The sequence below is a fragment of the Schistocerca cancellata genome, chromosome 2, assembly GCF_023864275.1.
Source record: "Schistocerca cancellata isolate TAMUIC-IGC-003103 chromosome 2, iqSchCanc2.1, whole genome shotgun sequence".
NCBI lineage: Eukaryota > Metazoa > Arthropoda > Insecta > Orthoptera > Acrididae > Schistocerca > Schistocerca cancellata.
This window is the reverse complement of record NC_064627.1, coordinates 291112575-291133439: the sequence shown is the minus strand read 5'-3', so window position 1 is coordinate 291133439 and position 20865 is coordinate 291112575. Positions and strand designations below refer to the sequence as shown.

The following is a 20865-nucleotide window of genomic DNA, read 5'->3' as shown; positions in this document are numbered from 1 at the left end:
CAGGGAAAATGAGTTTCATAACTAGTCATGATCTGACACTGTTTAATCGTAAATAAAACACTCATTTGTTCCCCGATATTCTTTGTATTCCCCTCCGTAACACACGGCTGCAAATGGATTGTGTTATTCGTGCGAATAGTGATGGTTTAACCGGTCTTCCGCAGCGGTGCGGTAGCTCAGGCTGTTATCCCAAAGGAGATTGGTTCAGTTTTCTGATGGTGTAAACTTAAATTATTCTCTTAGGGTTAAAAATTATTATTTCCGTCCCTTAATTAGTAACGTCGCAACGAACACTGGTAACTGTTTCCAAACTCTGTGGCAGGGAAGTATACGAGGTACTGGATGTAAGAGACATCAACGTTACAGTCCCCACAACAGCAAACCATGTTCTACATGACTAACGTTGAGGCAGAAAATTTTTCTTACAATATAACACGTGACATCGTAGGCTCTCTCGGAGAATTTCATTGATGAAATCTTCTCAGGTTATCACCCGAATTGCTGTCGTGTGTTGTCGCAACGTTTCGACGAGGTTTCCACACTTTATCTTCTGGCGAAGTCTTCGCCCGAAGATGGCTTATTAAGAAACTCATCGTAAAACTGCGACACCACGACATCATCTCTCGGCTGATCACACGAGAAGAGTTCGCCGACGATGAAACACATTTCCAGTCTCCCAGGGTCCGTCGTCGGTGGCACCTCATGGAGTATATTCAAACAATTGTCTGTATTAAAGCTGTGGTTTTCAGAGTTCTTGATCTGAATATAAACACCCGCGGCTCCTTTCGCACACGACTTTCGACTCGAGGTATGGTACCAACAAACTTAAGGTTGGAAAAAAAATGAATAAGAGTAGTTATTTCTTTACTAACTGTTAACAACAAATTTGAATCAACTTTTAATGTTATTACATCTTATTCTTGGAAAGAAATCAATGGGAAGGATAGGCTTGCTTCTTCATCGCCAGGTCTTCAAATCTCGGGACAAGATCGGAAGCTGCGACTCGCATCTACTTCTCCACATTCATTCGCTATCTGGATTTCATGTTAATAACTTGCAGTGGTGAAAAGGCTATCTCACAGAAGTAGGATGTTTGCAAAATGTATCAAAATTAGTATGTCCCTTTTACCTACTTGCGGATACTAACTAACCTAACCTTGATACTGACTGTTACTGATTAAACATGCCCTAAATAAACTGGGGAAGAAGACACACAGTACTCTTAACGACATCGCTCTCTACCAAATAGGCAACACATGCACATGTCATAAGTAAAGTCCACAATGTAACATTATCGTAATCCACCACATTATAATGATACTACTATTAAAACACGTAGTGATGTGGTCGAAGTCCTTGACGAACACTCCGTTATTCACGAATTGCTTACTAGCTATCCAATCATCTACATAAACCGCTTCGTGTCAATGCTTCTCTGCAAGAATAACATTTTCCAGAAAGACAGTCAGTCAGGACCGAATTTTGTTCTCTTTGCACGGGTACAGTCCCCATTGTGTAACCGACTTCGCGAGTTTCTTGTACATGAACAAACCTGTGTACATGTTAGGAACGTTTGTGATAAGATACCTAGGGTCCATTATAACCTACAGAAGTGAATTTTTGCCTCTACCATTCCTCGCTGGGATTGCTTGTTCCAGTTTTTGTGTGACACCTGGACATCTAGCTTGACGCCAGGCTTTGTGGCCGCACTTTGTCTGTCTTTTCGTTCACCTTGTGGCCTGGATGGGGGGCGGAGGCGGGGGCCGTGTGTCTGTTTCTGAACCTCTACACATCATCTTGAAACGAAACAGACTTCCACAATCCACTGCTTGTCAAACAAGTAGAAATGTTCACAAAATTAATGTAAAGTTAAGTTCGTAATAGAATTCTAGTATCACCGGCAAATCTCAAAGTTTTTATTTCATCTTCTGAACGTTAATTCATGTTTCCAAATTTTTCTTGGTTTCCTGTAATGCTTCGCTGTAACTGCAAATTGAATAACCTGGGGTATAAAACTACGACAGCAAAATAGACACATTGAGTGCCTCAATCCAGGTGTACTACGTATTTTTAACTACATGTTAGCAGGAAATAAACGCATTGAAGTTTGTTTTTTACCAGCATACCTGTATAAGGCAATTTGAAATTAGATAAATGTACTGTAAGTGAAGCAGGTTGGAAGTCTACGGGTTAGCCACACACAGAAGCATTCCTTTCTGGAAAAAATTCTAACGAAGTCAAACGCATTGAAAACAGCGAGTGAAATTTTGTAGTTCATCAGATAAAACCCATCAGAGAGAGAAATACGAAAATTCGTTGTGCCTTTGAAAAACTGTTGACCTCGAAACAGTATTAACATGATACATAAAGTTGCTGTTTCAGATAAACGTAGCAATGTTCACAAAATACTTTCATTTTATGATGATATTACGTGGAAAATTTTAAAGCCGGCTGTATCAAATGATGAAATTTTTAGAAGATTTTTAGAATAATAGAAATCTTTAATATGCGGTAGTCTTTCAGGCATCAACAGAAAGATCAATGAAAGAGACGACACACACCAAACCTAAATCAAATAATTCTATTTTCATAATATCGGTAATTTGATAGTACAAATTTTTTTTCCTGCTTAGAATGTTGTGTTTATCTTCTCTTTTATTAAACTCACGTCTTCGGCAGGAACGTATTAATGGAGAAACAGATAACATTTGACATCAGCATACTTTAAGTAAACTTAAAACTACGTAAACCTATGTTAATTGGTCTTACCTTCTCAGAAGCAAGTCCTACCAACGATAAGCAGTCGACTAAACGATCCACCAAGGGAGATGGCGCAGTGGTTAGCACACTGGACTCTCATTCGAGAGGATAACGGTTCAAACCTGCGTCCGACCACCTTGACTTAGGTTTTCCGTAGTTTTCCTAAATCTCTACAGGCAAATGTCTGGATGGTTCCTTTGAAAGGGCACGATTGATTTCCTACTTCACCATCCTTCCCTCACCCGATGGCACCGATATCCTCCTTGTTTGGTACCCTTCCCCAAATCAGCGGACCAACCAACTACACGATCCCGTGAGAAACGCGCCACACTCTTCATTTAGCTCAACCCGGTAAGGATCCCAAGCTGATGGGCAGTATAAGAGCTGGTCGAACAAATGTTTTGGTAGCCACTTCTTTCGTGGATGAATTACATTTTCTTAAAGAATTCTCCCAGTAGATCTCTGTCTGGCATCTGATTCTCCTACCATTTATTTTGTGTAATTATTACACTTACATTAGCTCCGAATGCTTACTCCTGAGTAATCTGCTGTAGTTACTGTTCCCAGGGGTCAGTAGTATAATCGAACAATGGTGGATCTCTTCACCTACTTCTGTGCAATACGTTTCATTTATTTACGTTCAGGGTCAAGTGCTAATCCATGCAACACACGATGATCCTCTGCACATCGTCCTGCATTTCGCTATGGTTCTCTGGCATTGCAACTTCCCTTTAAACAATAGCATCATCCACGAATAGCCTCCCGTAGCATCCAACAGTATCCCTAGATTAATAATTTAGGAGTGTTATAGGTACAAACGAAAGGTATGTGTACTGAGCAATGAAACAAGCAAATAATCCTAATAAGCATAGGTCCGGAAACCAGTGGTACGACGTATTACTACTGAGTACGTGAACATCCTATAACAGAGTCCCAGAGGACCCAAACTGCAGATATGCAAGTGAGGACAAACACAGTAAAATTTCCATAAGGCTATCTTTCTGGTGAAGGCAGACTGGGCACGTCTTTCATTGGTGCCCGTTCAGAAATCGTAGGCGTGTTCAGAATCCATTGACAGTGCGTTACCGATGATCAGTGACTGTCAACAGAGCTGGAATACACCAAAGTTACATATCTCACACAAAAAAATCAAACGGGCTTATAGTATTGACGAGCCACGATCGATGCAATTGTGGAACATTCCTGCTCCATATTCTCGAACAGCCACATGAAAGTGTGCCCGTGTACCATGATAGATGTACCACAGACGCATCCTTACACCGTAAGGTACAGGGGGTGGACAAGAATATGGAAACACCAACAACACAACTCATTGCCATGCCTAATACAGTGCCGGCCGGAGTGGCCGAGCGGTTCTAGGCGCTACAGTCTGGAACCGCGAGACTGCTACGGTCGCAGGTTCCAATCCTGCCCCGGGCATGGATGTGTGTGATGTCCTTAGGTTAGTTAGGTTTAAGTAGTTCTAAGTTCTAGGGGACTGATGACCTCTGAAGTTAAGTCCCATAGTGCTCAGAGCCATTTGAATCATTTGAACCTAATACAGTGTAGAAGAACCGTTGGCGTGCAAAAGTTTGCAGTCGTCTAGGAATGGATAAATACAGCTCCTGTGTGGTTTTCAAGGGACTCTTATACCATTTCTCCTGGAAACCATTGGCAAGATCAGGTAACGATGATGGAGGTGGCTATCATCACGTAACCTTCCCTCTAAAGTACACCACAAAGGCTCAGTCGCATACATACAGGGTTATTACAAATGATTGAAGCGATTTCACAGCTCTACAATAACTTTATTATTTGAGATATTTTCACAATGCTTTGCACACATATACAAAAACTCAAAAAGTTTTTTTAGGCATTCACAAATGTTCGATATGTGACCCTTTAGTGATTCGGCAGACATCAAGCCGATAATCAAGTTCCTCCCACACTCGGCGCAGCATGTCCCCATCAATGAGTTCGAAAGCATCGGTGATGCGAGCTCGCAGTTCTGGCACGTTTCTTGGTAGAGGGGGTTTAAAAACTGAATATTTCACATAACCCCACAGAAAGAAATCGCATGGGGTTAAGTCGGGAGAGCGTGGAGGCCATGACATGAATTGCTGATCATGATCTCCACCACGACCGATCCATCGGTTTTCCAATCTCCTGTTTAAGAAATGCCGAACATCATGACGGAAGTGCGGTGGAGCACCAACCTGTTGTGGCATGAGCCAATTTTCCGCGGGCTACGCATGAAACTTGCCCGCACGCGTTCAACCGTTTCTTCGCTCACTGCAGGCCGACCCGTTGATTTCCCCTTACAGAGGCATCCAGAAGCTTTAAACTGCGCATACCATCGCCGAATGGAGTTAGCAGTTAGTGGATCTTTGTTGAACTTCGTCCTGAAGCGTCGTTGCACTGTTATGACTGACCGATGTGAGTGCATTTCAAGCACGACATACGCTTTCTCGGCTCCTGTCACCATTTTGTCTCACTGCGCTCTCGAGCGCTCTGACGGCAGAAACCTGAAGTGCGGCTTCAGCCCAACAAAACTTTATGAGTTTTTCTTCGTATCTGTAGTATGTCGTGACCATATGTCAATGAATGGAGCTACAGTGAATTTATGAAATCGCTTCAATCATTTGTAATAGCCCTGTACTTTCACGGTACATCAGATTTTGACAAAAGATTTGCACAAGCGAAAGATTTGTACCAAAATGGTGTCGAAAAACTTCACAGCTGAGCAGAACAATTGAAGGAACGTGTGTGTTGATCATCTGGAGAGGATTGCTAATGACCACGAATGGTGCAGACATGTGATCACAGGTGATGAAACCTGACTTTTGAGTACGATCCGGAGGCAAAGCGGCAAAGTGAGGACTGGCACACTGAGACATCTCCTCGGCCGAAAAAAACCTCGAATTAGCAAATCAAAGATAAAAACAATGCTCATTTCCTTCTTTGACAGTAAGGGTATCGTGAATAAGGAATTTGTTCCTCAAGGGACAAACTGTCAACCAAGTGTTCTACAAAGTCGTCCTTTGAAAGGTTCAGGAAGTGAACTCAGTAAGACCAGACATTGCAGACTAGTGGATGCTGGATCGTGACAATACCCCCGTGCCACAAGGCCACTTCCATCACGGAATTTTTGACCTTTCTTTTATTGCACAGCAACCTTTTCGCCTGATACGCGTCCTTGTGGACTTATTTTCTTTTTCCGAAATTGAAGACAGTCTCAAAAGGACACCATTTTTGAACTCTGGGAAACGTTCAACAGAACGTGACTGATATGATAAACACCTTACCAGTTGAAAGCCTTCAGCGCACCTACGAAGACTAGGAACAACGACGCAGCCGGTGTGTAGCTCCCTAAGGGAAGGAACTGCATGCAGATGATAAACGGGTATTCCTTGGACAATTATATTATACTAGAACTGACATGTGATTACATTTTCACGCAATTTGGGTGCATAGATCCTGAGAAATCAGTACCCAGAACAACCACCTCTGGCCGTAATAACGGCCTTGATACGCCTGGGCATTGAGTCAAACAGGGCTTGGACGGCGTGTACAGGTACAGCTGCCCATGCAGCTTCAACACGATACCACAGTTCTTCAAGAGTAGTGACTGGCGTATTGTGAGGAGCCAGCTGCTCGGCCACCATAGACCAGACGTTTTCGATTTGTGAGAGATCTGGAGAATGTACTGACCAGGGCAGCAGTCGAACATTTTCTGTATCCAGAAAGGCCCATACAGGACCTGCTATATGCGGTCGTGAATTATCCTGCTGAAATGTAGGGTTTCGCAGGGATCGATCGCAGGGTAAAGCGACGGGTCGTAACACACCTGAAATGTAACGTCCACTGTTCAAAGTGCCGTCAATGCAAACAAGAGGTGACCGAGACGTGTAACCAATGGTACCCCATACCATCACGCCGGGTGATACGCCAGTATGGCGATGACGAATACACGCTTCCAATGTGCGTTCACCGCGATGACGCCAAACACGGATGCGACCATCATGATGCTGTAAACAGAACCTGGATTCATCCGAAAAAATGGCGTTTTGCCATTCGTGCACCCAGGTTCGTCGTTGAGTACACCATCGCAGGCGCTCCTGTCTGTAATGCAGCGTCAAGGGTAACCGCAGCCATGGTCTCAGAGCCGATAGTCCATGCTGCTGCAAACAACGTCGAACTGTTCGTGCAGATGGTTGTTGTCTTGGAAACGTCCCCATCTGTTGACTCAGGGATCGAGACGTGGCTGCACGATACGTTACAGCCATGCGGATAAGATGACAGGCATCTCGACTGCTAGTGATACGAGACCGTTGGGATCCAGCACGGCATTCCGTATTACCCTCTTCAGCCACCGATTTCATATTCTGCTAACAGTCATTGGATCTCGACCAACGCGAGCAGCAATGTCACGATACGATAAACCGCAATCGCGATAGGCTACAATCCGACCTTTATCAAAGTCGAAAACGTGATGGTAGGTGATCCATCACAACAACGATTCACCAGGCAACTCCGGTCGACTGCTGTTTGTGTATGAGAAATCTGTTGGAAACTTTCCTCATGTCACCACGTTGTAGGTGTCGGCACCGGCGCGAACCTTGTGTGAATACTCTGAAAAGCTAATCATTTGCATATCACAGCATCTTCTTCCTGTCGGTTAAATTTCACGTCTGTAGCACGTCATCTTCGTGGTGTAGCAATTTTAATGGCCAGTAGTGTAATTTGAAGGGGACAATGTTGTTTTTTGAAAAAAATTAAAACTTTGGTAGATAATAAATGAGTCTCATTACTTTTCTCACACACACATAAGAGTCGAACGTCGTATATTAACTCCAAATAATACGGTCTTATAACGCTCAATTCGGGTACTCCCGAAATTAGTTCTACAGTTTTCGGTTTGTAGAAATAGAGCCCTAATACCAGGCGAACTGGGAACACCGTCGAAGGAGCAGAGAATGACACGGCGCTCTGGGTGTTGGCGTATGCTCGCCGGGACGCGCTGTGTGTTGATATTCGGAGGACGCTCGGTGGGATTCCCGCACGCACCACGCAGCTGCGGGAACACAGCGAGTATGCTGTCTGGCTGGCTGGCTGGGCCCTCTGAAGCCCCGCGCGGCCCACACGTGTCACTCTGGCAGGTAATCGGTGAGCGACCCGCACCTCCAGGAAGCGACTCGCCACCTCACCCGCCGCTCGTGGTTTTGTATGCACCACTGCAGCGGCTTCCGCGGCGCGCGTGGTTCCTGTCACCCGAAACAGTGCAAGGCCGTCGGGTCTTCCGCCTAGTGCTTCTTGCTTAGTTACTTAACCCTAATTTAATATGTTTTCCAGTCATATTTTACGCAAGTTTGCAACGGTGTTTGCTGGTTTTCGGAGTTGCTGCTTTCAGTAGTTAAGTGGTTGTTGTGGCAATAGTAGTACAGTTCTGTTTCCCGCCTACATTTAGTAAGAAATAAATTCCCACGCAATAGCTTGTTGGAGTGAATTGTCAACCGCGCGTCTTTCTAGGGTGAGTGCGGGAGAGACTTATTTTCGTCTTAGTTCTAGGGAAACAATAACACACCCTGTGCTGTTAAGCCGAAAAGTTTTATGTGCCGTTACATAAGACAATTTGCACAATACTGACGTAGGTTTTTTACTGCGAGCTTGACAAATGTGTAGGCGTGAAACTGACCTAAAAGGACCACAGCTGCAGGTAGAGATGAACTAGTGTTTATTGAGGGACACGGACCACACTTAAATTTAGCTTCAAACCAAACGGATAAATCCGCTGAATGTGGCCACAGACACAAGCTCTACTTATTCGTGAGTACCTACGACTGCGTCAACAAATAGAAGAGCAGGATCTCACACGGGCCAACCAACAACTTCAAAGTTCATCAAAGAGCAGATTTATCTGCACAAAGCCGCCCGCTGTGACTGAGCGGTTCTAGGCGCATCAGTCCGGAACCACGCGACTGCTACGGTCGCAGGTTCGAATCCCGCCTCGGGCATGGATGTGTGTCATGTCCTTCGGTTAGTTAGGTTTAAGTAGTTCTAAGTTCTAGGGGACTGATGACCTCAGATGTTAAGTCCCGAAGTGCTCAGAACCATTTGAACTACACTCCTGGAAATGGAAAAAAGGAACACATTGACACCGGTGTGTCAGACCCACCATACTTGCTCCGGACACTGCGAGAGGGCTGTACAAGCAATGATCACACGCACGGCACAGCGGACACACCAGGAACCGCGGTGTTGGCCGTCGAATGGCGCTAGCTGCGCAGCATTTGTGCACCGCCGCCGTCAGTGTCAGCCAGTTTGCCGTGGCATACGGAGCTCCATCGCAGTCTTTAACACTGGTAGCATGCCGCGACAGCGTGGACGTGAACCGTATGTGCAGTTGACGGACTTTGAGCGAGGGCGTATAGTGGGCATGCGGGAGGCCGGGTGGACGTACCGCCGAATTGCTCAACACGTGGGACGTGAGGTCTCCACAGTACATCGATGTTGTCGCCAGTGGTCGGCGGAAGGTGCACGTGCCCGTTGACCTGGGACCGGACCGCAGCGACGCACGGATGCACGCCAAGACCGTAGGATCCTACGCAGTGCCGTAGGGGACCGCACCGCCACTTCCCAGCAAATTAGGGACACTGTTGCTCCTGGGGTATCGGCGAGGACCATTCGCAACCGTCTCCATGAAGCTGGGCTACGGTCCCGCACACCTTTAGGCCGTTTTCCGCTCACGCCCCAACATCGTGCAGCCCGCCTCCAGTGGTGTCGCGACAGGCGTGAACGAAGGGACGAATGGAGACGTGTCGTCTTCAGCGATGAGAGTCGCTTCTGCCTTGGTGCCAATGATGGTCGTATGCGTGTTTGGCGCCGTGCAGGTGAGCGCCACAATCAGGACTGCATACGACCGAGGCACACAGGGCCAACACCCGGCATCATGGTGTGGGGAGCGATCTCCTACACTGGCCGTACACCACTGGTGATCGTCGAGGGGACACTGAATAGTGCACGGTACATCCAAACCGTCATCGAACCCATCGTTCTACCATTCCTAGACCGGCAAGGGAACTTGCTGTTCCAACAGGACAATGCACGTCCGTATGTATCCCGTGCCACCCAACGTGCTCTAGAAGGTGTAAGTCAACTACCCTGGCCAGCAAGATCTCCGGATCTGTCCCCCATTGAGTATGTTTGGGACTGGATGAAGCGTCGTCTCACGCGGTTTGCACGTTCAGCACGAACGCTGGTCCAACTGAGGCGCCAGGTGGAAATGGCATGGCAAGCCGTTCCACAGGACTACATCCAGCATCTCTACGATCGTCTCCATGGGAGAATAGCAGCCTGCATTGCTGCGAAAGGTGGATATACACTGTACTAGTGCCGACATTGTGCATGCTCTGTTGCCTGTGTCTATGTGCCTGTGGTTCTGTCAGTGTGATCATGTGATGTATCTGACCCCAGGAATGTGTCAATAAAGTTTCCCCTTCCTGGGACAATGAATTCACGGTGTTCTTATTTCAATTTCCAGGAGTGTATATCTGCAAAAATCAGATTCCTCCACTGACACACCTTCGGACACCATTCCTGCTGAACCTAAAACTTCCTTAATTACACGTTCGAAACAGGCTACTCCTAAGCCAACACCGACAAAACGTTTGGAAAAAATATCACCTGTTCCTTCTATTGGTAGATCCATGCATTTTAAGAGGAGGGCAGCAACAGTATCCAAAGTGCTGAACTCGGCTGCAAATAGAGAAACTGTAAAGAAGAGGGATAAAAAAAGGAAACAGAAAAAAGGCAGAAAATATATCACCAAAGGAAAATATTCGTAAAGAGAAAAATAGACCGTAGCAGCTAAAAAAAGAAAAATACTGCAAACAACCCATCGTGTTCATCAGATGCAGAAAGCTACAACACTGATGACATTGTAGAAGATTACGAAGTAACTTTGATGAACGTGATGAAGATGAATGTGTTGGGTGTCGCGAAATCTAGTCTGTAACTAATAAAAAAAATACGATTGCATTCTGTATGTTTCCTGTTCACGATGGCCACGTGAATGTTGTTCAACATTTGGTAAAAGTGCAACTGCAGTTGTGAGGGAAAGTTAGGTTAAAACTTGCACAAACCAGCAACCCATTAGTAAAGCCATTGTTCAATCAAAATTTCCTATAAACTGATATAATTGTTTTGTACTAAAATGTTTAATAGTATATTTTTGTATTTATTACAACACATTCCAAATATTAATTGACTCTTTTCTTCATGTATAGCCTTTTTATACGGTTATTTCTTCCAGTACACTGGTCCATCTCAACCATGTACCCATAGGGTGTATGGGACAGATGGACCACTCATGCATATTTTTATTTTATCATATGTTTTGTATTTTCGGTGGCACTCCCTCAGCGATGTGTTGAACTTAAATTTATGACACTGTATACGAACATGCTGCCATAAGTCAAAGGTCAGAAAAACACAAATTTAATGCTGAAGAAGACAGTGGTCAATCTCTTCCGGATTCACTCTACGTAAAAAGTAAATGTCGAAGCACAGGAAGTCGGAGACGACAAAAGATACCAATATTTTTCTGCTGTGACTTGAGGAGCAAGAGGAGTCGTCGTCGGACGTGTCTTGTGGTGAAAGTGATCATGAAATCTGTAACGTGACTGCAAACAATGACAACAGTAACTCGGTATAATAGGTAATGATAAGAAACATAGGTCCAATTCATTATCTGAATTTTATTATGGAAGGTACGAGAAATAATATGGAACACAACAATGTTTCGACAAAAAGTGTGTTCTCCAGCAAGTAACATAATCATCCTTCTTTCTGAAACCAAAGGTAGGACTCGTTCGGTGGAGACTCCGATAGAAGCAATAAATTTTTGTCTTTAAGACGACATAATGCGAATTATTGTTTCCACTACTGACGAATACATTGAAAGCATCCGTTCAACATTTACCAGAGAAAGAAAGAGACTCAAGATTAATAGATAGCATAGAAGTCATATCTTTCATCGATATCCTTTATGGTCATTGGTATGATTCTTTGTGCAAGAGAATGAACTTCTAGCAGTTGTGGGTAACTCTAAAGGTAGTATGAATTGGAGTATTGTTTTCGTAGCTTGAGTGAGAATAGATTTTGTTTTCTGTACCTATGATATAGAAATAACTATTAAGTCTCTCTATTACAAGATAAATTAATTCCAATCAGAGGAGTATTTGAATTTATTATTAGTAAGAGTCTTGTAATAGTGGAGTCACTGGTTCGAAATTCGCTAAAAGCAACTGCTTTTCCTTACATTTGTTACAGTTCTGTATTTATTACCAAGTGAAAGTCTTAATTAACAAATACTGAATCCAAATTTTCAATAAAATGATATCCGTTATTATTTACTGGTTTTGTGAAAATAAAAGGTGATACAAACATGAAATCCGTTATTATTACATGGAAAACCTGTGTTGATCAGTAACACTGTACAATAAAAGTATAGAGCTTCCTATCAAATTTAGATCCATTGTGAAGACACATTTTTCATGCGATTAGTTATTACAAAGACGAAAATGTTTCTTTTGTTTAAAAAACTAAGCATTGTTCGCAGTTAACATCTAAATTTGTTAGTAACTGTGGAATTTAAATTAAAAAAAAAGGTTGCTACTAGTGAGTTCACGATTAAGAGGCTCTTAAGCTAAGCATTCAGCAAGCGTATACTAGGTTAATAAATGAAAATTTTTTTATACCTAAATGTGCTTAGAAATTTGCTAATCTGGAAGACGCCTTTGAAATTCATTTGTATTGATCTTACTCAGTAAAGCAATTATAACGCTCAAAGTAAAGCAATGTACCAATGATATACATGAGTAACAGGTAACACCAGAAACAATTATAGCCGGTGATGACTGGGTGTTGTGTGATGTCCTTAGGTTAGTTAGGTTTAAGTTGTTCTAAGTTCTAGGGGACTGATGACCATAGATGTCAAGTCCCCTCGTGCTCAGAGCCATTTGAACCAAACAAATGTAATTGAGAGTCCACTGCAATGAAAAGCAAAACTTTGTAAGAACACGTGAAAATGTTATTTGGACGTTAGAAATAGGTCAATGTGTTCGATTACCACCCCTCTTTAACATAGCTAAGGATCTCTCAGTTAAACGGCACGCCTTCAATCCTGGTGCACCCACTCCTAATCGAAATAGATACTGCGCCGACAGCTTACTGGACGTGCGTGTACCACTGCCGTCTCCACTGGATCCCATTTCAGCTTGCAGAACTCTAGGAGATGGTGCGATAATAAGTCATAAAGGAACAGGACAAAAATGACAATGTCTTCGCACCAGAAACAAGAAATTATTTACGTATGAAAATGATACTACAGTCCATCTTTGAAACCTATTATACAGAATGTACCAAAAGGTATGTTACAGGTGTGGTAGTTCGTATCTGGGTACCCTGCAAGCATATTTTGCTAATAAATATATGTTCGCATACGTTTCGTTTGCGTCTCTGAAACGTGGAGGAGCACGTCGGCAGTTTCGACCACAGAAACTAGACAAGGAAGAAAGGGGGCAATGTAAACTGCAAACGCTCCGAGAACGTTGACGCGCAAGTGCCTCCGATTCGAGTCTGTACCATACAAGGAGCAGAGGGCATTGCACTGCGAGATCTGAGTGTTTACCAGTGGTACTGCTTCATTTGTCACATGATACGTACAACACTGCACAGTCTTACGAAGATAACGTAGTGTACACTAGTGTCTTATGTTCCGTAGGCCGGCCGGAGTGGCCGAGCGGTTAAAGGCGCTACAGTCTGGAAACGCACGACCGCTACGGTCGCAGGTTCGAATCCTGCCTCGGGCATGGATGTGTGTGATATCCTTAGGTTAGTTAGGTTTAAGTAGTTCTAAGTTCTAGGGGACTTATGACCACAGCAGTTGAGTTCCATAGTGCTCAGAGCCATTTGAACCATTTGTTCCGTAGTTTCATACTGTAAACAGTTTTCAGTCATTCGTGAGGCAATCGGGAATGAACAATGGCGGATGTGCACACAGCTGCAGAGTATACCGACGCGCTTCTTGTTTACGGGGAAGCTAGAAAGAGGGTTGCAGCGCCCATGAAGCACTTCAACCCAACAGGCGTCACCCAGCCCGCACCATATAAAGATTGGAGAGACGTTTACGTGAAAAGGGCAGCTTACGTGCTAGCGGTCCTCAATGTGGACGCCGCGGACACGCCGTACACCAGCCAGCGCTTTTCAGAGCAGCCTTGTACGTGCATCCGGGCTGCAGCACACGCCTTAGGTTAGAATCACTTGGCTTTGTGGCATGTTCTGCATGATGAGCACCTTCATTTCTAAAACTTCAGAAGGCTGATGTGATGACTCAGAACGACTTTCCTCGTCGTGTCAACCTCTGCCGATGGCTGCTCGAGCGAAGTAGCCAAGATCCTCATTTCCTGAAATGGATACTGTTTTCTGATGAGTACAACTTTACCAGGGACGGCATGTTCAACACCAGAAATAGCCATGTTTGGGCGGAAGAAATCCTCAAGAGCTGCGTATCAGAGGCCACCAAGTCAGTTTGCTGTCAACTTGTGGGCAGGGGTCATTGATGATCAAGTCATAGGTCCATACCTCATGCTATGCGTGCTGGTGATTCCAATTACCTTATATTTCTTCGAGGAGACTTACCAAGGTTGTCTTTGGAAATCCGTCTTGCGATGTGGTTCCTGCAGGATGGCGCCACAGCACACGTCGACACCGAGGTACTTGGTCACTTAAGTGACACCTTTGGCAACAGATTGCTTGGACGTGCAGGACCAGTAGCCTGGCCCCTCGCTCGCCAAACCTGCAACCGTTGCATTTTCATTTCTGGGGTACATGAAAACCCTGGTGTTCGTGACACCCGTGGAGTCACCACAAGATCTTGTGGCACCAATACAAGTAGCAGCTGGAGTCATTTGAGATACGCCGAGAATCTTCAAGGGTTGGCAAGCCGTCATCAGGCATACACGAAATGTAGCGAAGTTGGTTGCGGTGGCATTGAGCATCTTCTGTAAGTGAATTAAACTGGTATTTAGTAAAAGTAATGTACTGAGCATTGTCTCCTTTACTTCTTGCGTAGCTTGTGTGGTCAAAATTGCTACGTCCTCCACATTTTAGAGACGCTAGCACGCAAATGAAGCGTTTTGTAACAAAAGTTTATTAGCACAATTCGCTTACATAGTAGCCATATACCAACCACCATGTCTTGTAATACACCTTCTGATACACCCTGTATAGACATCACTGATCAAAGTGCGTGGATGTTTTTTCTTGCCACCCGCGATATCCGTGATTTCAGTAACGGTGAAAGCTTCGTTTGACCTTTAGCCTTGCGTGTTCTTCGCTACTCCGCAGAAACCGCGTTTCGTGAGCGAAAGTACGGGGGCCTGCCTTGCCTACTGCGCTGTGTAGTCACGTCGCTGGTAGTGAGACGTCATCTGGGAATTAAGACGCACGCCGCCAGACCGCAAACAGCTGTCTCTCGCCATAACGCACAATCTGCGGTTCGTCAAGGCTATCCGTCGTTTTCTTGGTCCACTTTTTCTTCTTTCTATGTTGCTTTCGCATCAGACAAATCTGTTCCTTTTCCACTAATTTCTCTCTTTCGCTGTGTTCCAGGTTGAAGGACAGTAGACGCCGCAGCGTGAAGCAGCAACGAGTGCAGAAACGTCACATCTAGGCGCCAGCGGTGAGTACCCACCCTCCCACTTGCATACTTTTATACTCGGGCCTTGAGCCCTCCCCCAAACACACATATGCAAGTGACGGATCGCAGCGATTCGTTGTCTGGTCGCGTAATGAGTCTGTAGACCGCATGTGTGTGGCCAAATCACAGATCGCAGCAATCGATCACTGGTCACTTGGAATTCGCATGCAATCTGATGAAACGAATGCGACGAATCGGCCCTATGCGTCTACCAGGATGCAACCCTCTTGCCTAGTTCTTAAGCGTGGTTGTGTAGTTTTGTTTCGTTCGCTATGCCCACTTGGATAAAGGCCTTTTTACGTTACAATTTATAGATATTCAGGAAGCACAAACCAAGTGAAGCTGAAGGAATTGTCACATCAAGAAACAATACCAATACAAAAACTCTTACACCCTCAGATTTTTCAGTGATTACCACTTTGAAGCTTGTGCTGTAGAAGTAGAAATGTGTGGGAAAGTTACCAGTAACAGTCACAATACGCCGTACTGCAGCTGGTGATTCTGAGTTATGTATGAAACGATCAGACGCATTATAAAGTTTTTAACTTTTAAGCACGATGAAGTACAAGGGGCTTTCAGTAAGTAATACAACACTTCTTTCCTCACTGCCTAACAGAAGACCATAAAGAGCAACGAAGTACCATCTGTGCGGAATTGTTTGCGCGTTACGACGCAGATCGTGACAATTTTTTGTCGGACATAGTCACCTGCGACGAAAAATGGGTACAACACTTCGAACTGGAAACAAAACAGCAATTCAAGGACTGGCACAACACCACCTGTCCTCCGAAGAAAACGTTAAAAGACGTACCCTCGGCCGGTAAAGTCATGGCTGACGGTCTTCTGTGACTGTGAAGGGGTTATTCTGTTTGGTGTCCTCCCTCTCGGTGGAACAATCGTTTCTGAAATGTATTGTGCTGCCCTCAGGAAACTGAAGAAACGACTTGAGAGTGTTCGTCACTACAACGAACTTCTCTTTGTCCACGACAACGCAAGGCTTTATTCAAGTCTTGTGCACCCTAGAGGATCTCACAAAAGTTCATTGGACTGCTCTTCCTCATCCACCCTACAGTTCGGGTCTCGCATCTTCCGAGTTCCACCTGTTCGGCCCAATGAAGGATACCCTCCGCGGGAAACTGTACGTGGATGACGGGGAGCTTATTGATGCAGCAATTTCGTACCATGCTGGCATGCAGGTCGTCCCAGTAATGCGGCATAAGGCCGTCACATAGAATGGTGATAATGCTGAAAAATAGGGTTTTGTAGCCAAAAGAGTGGAGTAATATCTTGCATTTGAATCCTGAATAAAGCCAATCTGCTTTCAGAAAAATGTTTTGCATTACTTATTGAAAGCCCCCTCCTAATGTTGATCATTTAAATGTTTGGGCTATACCCACATTCTACAGTTAAACTTAAGTCCCTTTTCATTTGGTAAATTCTAATTCTTCCTCGTAAAATTTACAACAAGAGTTATAGAAACCAGCAATGCTGCCGCTGGTAACATTTCTATACATACATCGAGATTGTGAAGCCATTGTGTCAATATTTGTAGTTAGCTACAAGACTAATAAATGATGTAGGAATCTTGGACTTGAAGGAGTACTGGTGAAATATACTGATAAAATGTACACAACACGCATGGCGTAAATAGAAAATGTAATGTGTTCTGTGACGTAGCCTATATTCCCAAGAACAACGTTCCGAAGCAACTATAATAAATTGTAATTTGTATTCAATTTTTTTACAGACATCGTTCGACATATCGAGTTCAACTGCCACCGCTGCTGAACACAGTAGTTTATCTTTCTTGGCAGCTGTTTACAGCACAGTGCTGTTTGTAATAGTGGTTGAAGCTGCTTGCTAAATCGACTTGAATGGCAGGGGCAAAGCCAGCGATCGACTGCAGGCGATATCGCCAGTGATTTATCTCTCGTGTGTGGGGCCGTTTACTCTTTTCATATCATAATCCTAAGAATTTGAAACTTGGTTAATGTCATACGATATTCCCTTTAGAACGTGCGTCTGTTCGGCAAGAATATTTTCGAATGGACAATCAGTTCTCTGCAGCCAGCGGAGAAATACTTTTGTAACTCTTCCACATTGCTTGAGTTAGGTTTAAGAATTGTTGCACCACACTCCGAGTAAAAAGCAAAATTCGAGTTAGATAATTTCGTCGATAAACGAAATGTACAGTCCTTGTAGTTGCGTAAATATTTTTCACATTTTCCTTCCAACTCTACAGCTAAAAATGGTAATTACTTACATGGAAAAGGAGTTCGTCTATCACTCAACTTTGGTGTCACACGGTGACACGAGCCTTGTGAAATAAGACTTAGTATACTGTTCGCAGGTCTGGGTGTAACTGTTCTTCATGACGCTAGTGTGGGGGACATAATAAGATACTAAGGCAACAGGCGACAGTCAGTTGCTCACACGTTTGTTCCATTAAAGGCATATACACCGAGGTGACAAAAGTCATGGGGCAGTTTATTGCCTCAGTCGGTATGAGCTATGAACGGCAGTGGTAGGCGAATGGGCTTCAGATTACGAGTACGGTGAGTGCTGTTTTGCTCATTGGGACATTTTACACGCTCGTCAGTTTCTCTCTGGTGACGCTAGTTTCTCAAGTGGTTAATACGGCATGTTGCGCTCTGGTGGCTGGCAAATCGCACAATCAGTCCCAGCTTCACTTATAGCGGAGGTTTCCCGTGGCCGTAAGGTAAATGCCGGACTTCAATTACCACTGCGCCAAGCCTCCTGTAAGATAAAAAAAAACCTCCCCCGTGCCCGACCAGGGTTTCCCCTTAGTTATCAGGTGAAAGCCAGAACTGGAAGCCCCTTCCCAAATATTTCCAATTGGGAAACCCTCTGCCTCACTACCAGCCTGCTCGGATAATTGGCTGAAAAATAGAAAAGCTATACAACAGCCCACCCAACTTTCAGGAATAGAAAATGAAGACTGAATTGAGAAAAACCAGGATGTTTCCAGAATGAGATTTTCACTCTGCAGCGGAGTGTGCGCTGATATGAAACTTCCTGGCAGATTAAAACTGTGTGCCCCACCGAGACTCGAACTCGGGACCTTTGGCTTTCGCGGGCAAGTGCTCTACCACCTGAGCTACCGAAGCACGACTCACGCCCGGTACTCACAGCTTTACTTCTGCAAAAACCAGGATGGTACACCCCTATAGCCGTCTCCTCTATTCACATTGTTTGAGTGCTTTTACATGGCATTGGCCTCCCTGATTTTACGCATGACCATTAAAAATGACCGAGCGAGGTGGCGCAGTGGTTAGCACACTGGACTCGCATTCGGAAGGACGGCGGTTCAATCCCGCTTCCGACCATCCTGATTTAGGTTTTCCGTGATTTCCCTAAATCACTCCAGGCAAATGCCGGGATGGTTCCTTTGAAAGGGCACGGCCGACTTCCTTACCCGGCCTTCCCTAACCAGATGAGACCGATGATCTCGCTGTTTGGTCTCTTCCCCCAAACAACCCAACCCTATTAAAAATGGTCAGTTGCGCTCCATCCACTAGTACAACATTGTTTCACTGTATTTTTTTTAATCTCGTGGTTTCTTTCTCTGTTCTTTTTGAATATTGTGCCCGTGCGTGCGCAAGAACTTACAAGAAAAGAGAGCAACATGGTTTTATGAGCCGCATGTCACCTTGGAGACAAGATCGGCCCCGCCGCATAGCTGATGCAAATCGAGGCCCGGTGACCTTTCGGTCCCTTCGCGACCAGCTGGAGTCAGTTAAACAGCGGGGCCGCGTTTTGTGGGCCCAGACAAAGAAGCACGTCCTCGTGAATATGCAGGACCGCCTGCAGTGGGAAACCGGGCTGCCGCGCACATTAGTGGGCCCGTTACATTCTGCCGAGTGCTGCGAGGCATCAGGCGGCGGCATTGTCTCCTGGAGGTGCGACAGTAGCAGTGTGCTTTCTTTGTCCTGACGCCCAGCTTCCTGTTAACAGTACTCAGGCCGCGAGTATGTCAACAAGGAAGTGGTGAGGATCCACGCAGATCCCGTACCGTTGGATTTGTGCGGTTATCTCATGGACGACGCTGTTCACCTCTGTATACTGAACTATGAAGAACGCGTGCGTCACTGAATAGAGGTCGACCCACAGGGAGGGGAACGCCGAACATTTCACACGGCATTTCAAATGGCGGTATTCACACAGGCTGTCAACGGGACGAAACGTCAGAGATTCCCGAGAAGAAGTTTTGACGTTCATGGGGGCGGGGAACTGGTGGGAGAGGGGGGGGAGAGGCAGTGTCTGCTAATATCGGACGTTAATGGTGTCTCTCCTGCTGTATAGTATATTTTATTGTTTCCAGTATCTGATCAAAAGTATTCGGACACCCCCATATAAAGCGGAATTGAGCACCAGATTACAGGAGAGGCGGACTCGTCATTATAAAAGGATTGCACTTTGGGTGCAGAAGTAGTAGCAGCATAATGAGTCGATCAGGAGAGCTCCGGACTTCCAATGTTGCAAGTCATTGGATGTCATCTGAGTAACAAATCCACCAGCGAAATTTTAAGCCTTTTACATTTCAACTTGATAAGTGTATCCGTTCCTGAGAAAGAAGGGGTTTGAACAGTCGCACAGACAGACAAACAAACCGACAAACTGACGACAAATTAATTCTCCAAGGGTTCCATTTTTGCGAATTGAGCTACGAAGTCGTAAAAAGGAGCAGTCCCTTGATAAAGTTGAGTATAGTTTGGTAATTAGTTTTCTGCCTCTCAAGGGAAGCAGTTCTTCAACAATCGTTTCTCAATAAGTGCAAGTGTACGCCAACAGCACACACAATGAAACTTCCTGGAAGATTAAAACTGTGTGCCGGACCGAGACTCGAACTCGGGACCTCTAAGCCATGTCTCCGCAATATCCTTTCTTTCAGGAGTGCTAGTTCTACAATGTTCGCAGGAGAGCTTCTGTGAAGTTTGTAAGGTAGGAGACGAGGTACTGGCAGAAGTAAAGCTGTGAGGACGGGGCGTGAGTCGTGCTTGGGTAGCTCAGTGGTAGAGCACTTGCCCACGAAAGGCAGAGGTCCCGGTCCGGCACACAGTTTTAATCTGCCAGGAAGTTTCATATCAGCGCACACTCCGCTGCAGAGTGAAAATCTCATTCCAGCACACACAATGATTAGAGGGTGCAGACGCAGCAGCGTATGAAAGTCGAGGTGACAGAGAAAGAATACGAACATCAAAGTGCATGTTTGCCGCCCTCTTCCCCCCTCCCCCCCCCCCCAGTCCCCTGATTTCATGCTATTTGCCAACGTCTGTCACGACATTACATTCCAGTGAGCTTTGACCAGCGCTTCTTCGTTGTGG

General features: G+C 45.1%; 1 protein-coding gene across 1 annotated transcript in view; it reads left to right on the top strand.

Moving 5' to 3' along the window:
* LOC126161648 (myosin-VIIa) overlaps window positions 1–20865 on the top strand; it is a 509736-nt gene that overhangs the window by 125177 nt on the left and 363694 nt on the right. The window contains exon 2 of the mRNA XM_049917634.1: window positions 15433–15502. The gene's annotated coding sequence lies outside the window, so the exon portion shown is untranslated. The remainder of the gene's footprint in view (window positions 1–15432; window positions 15503–20865) is intronic.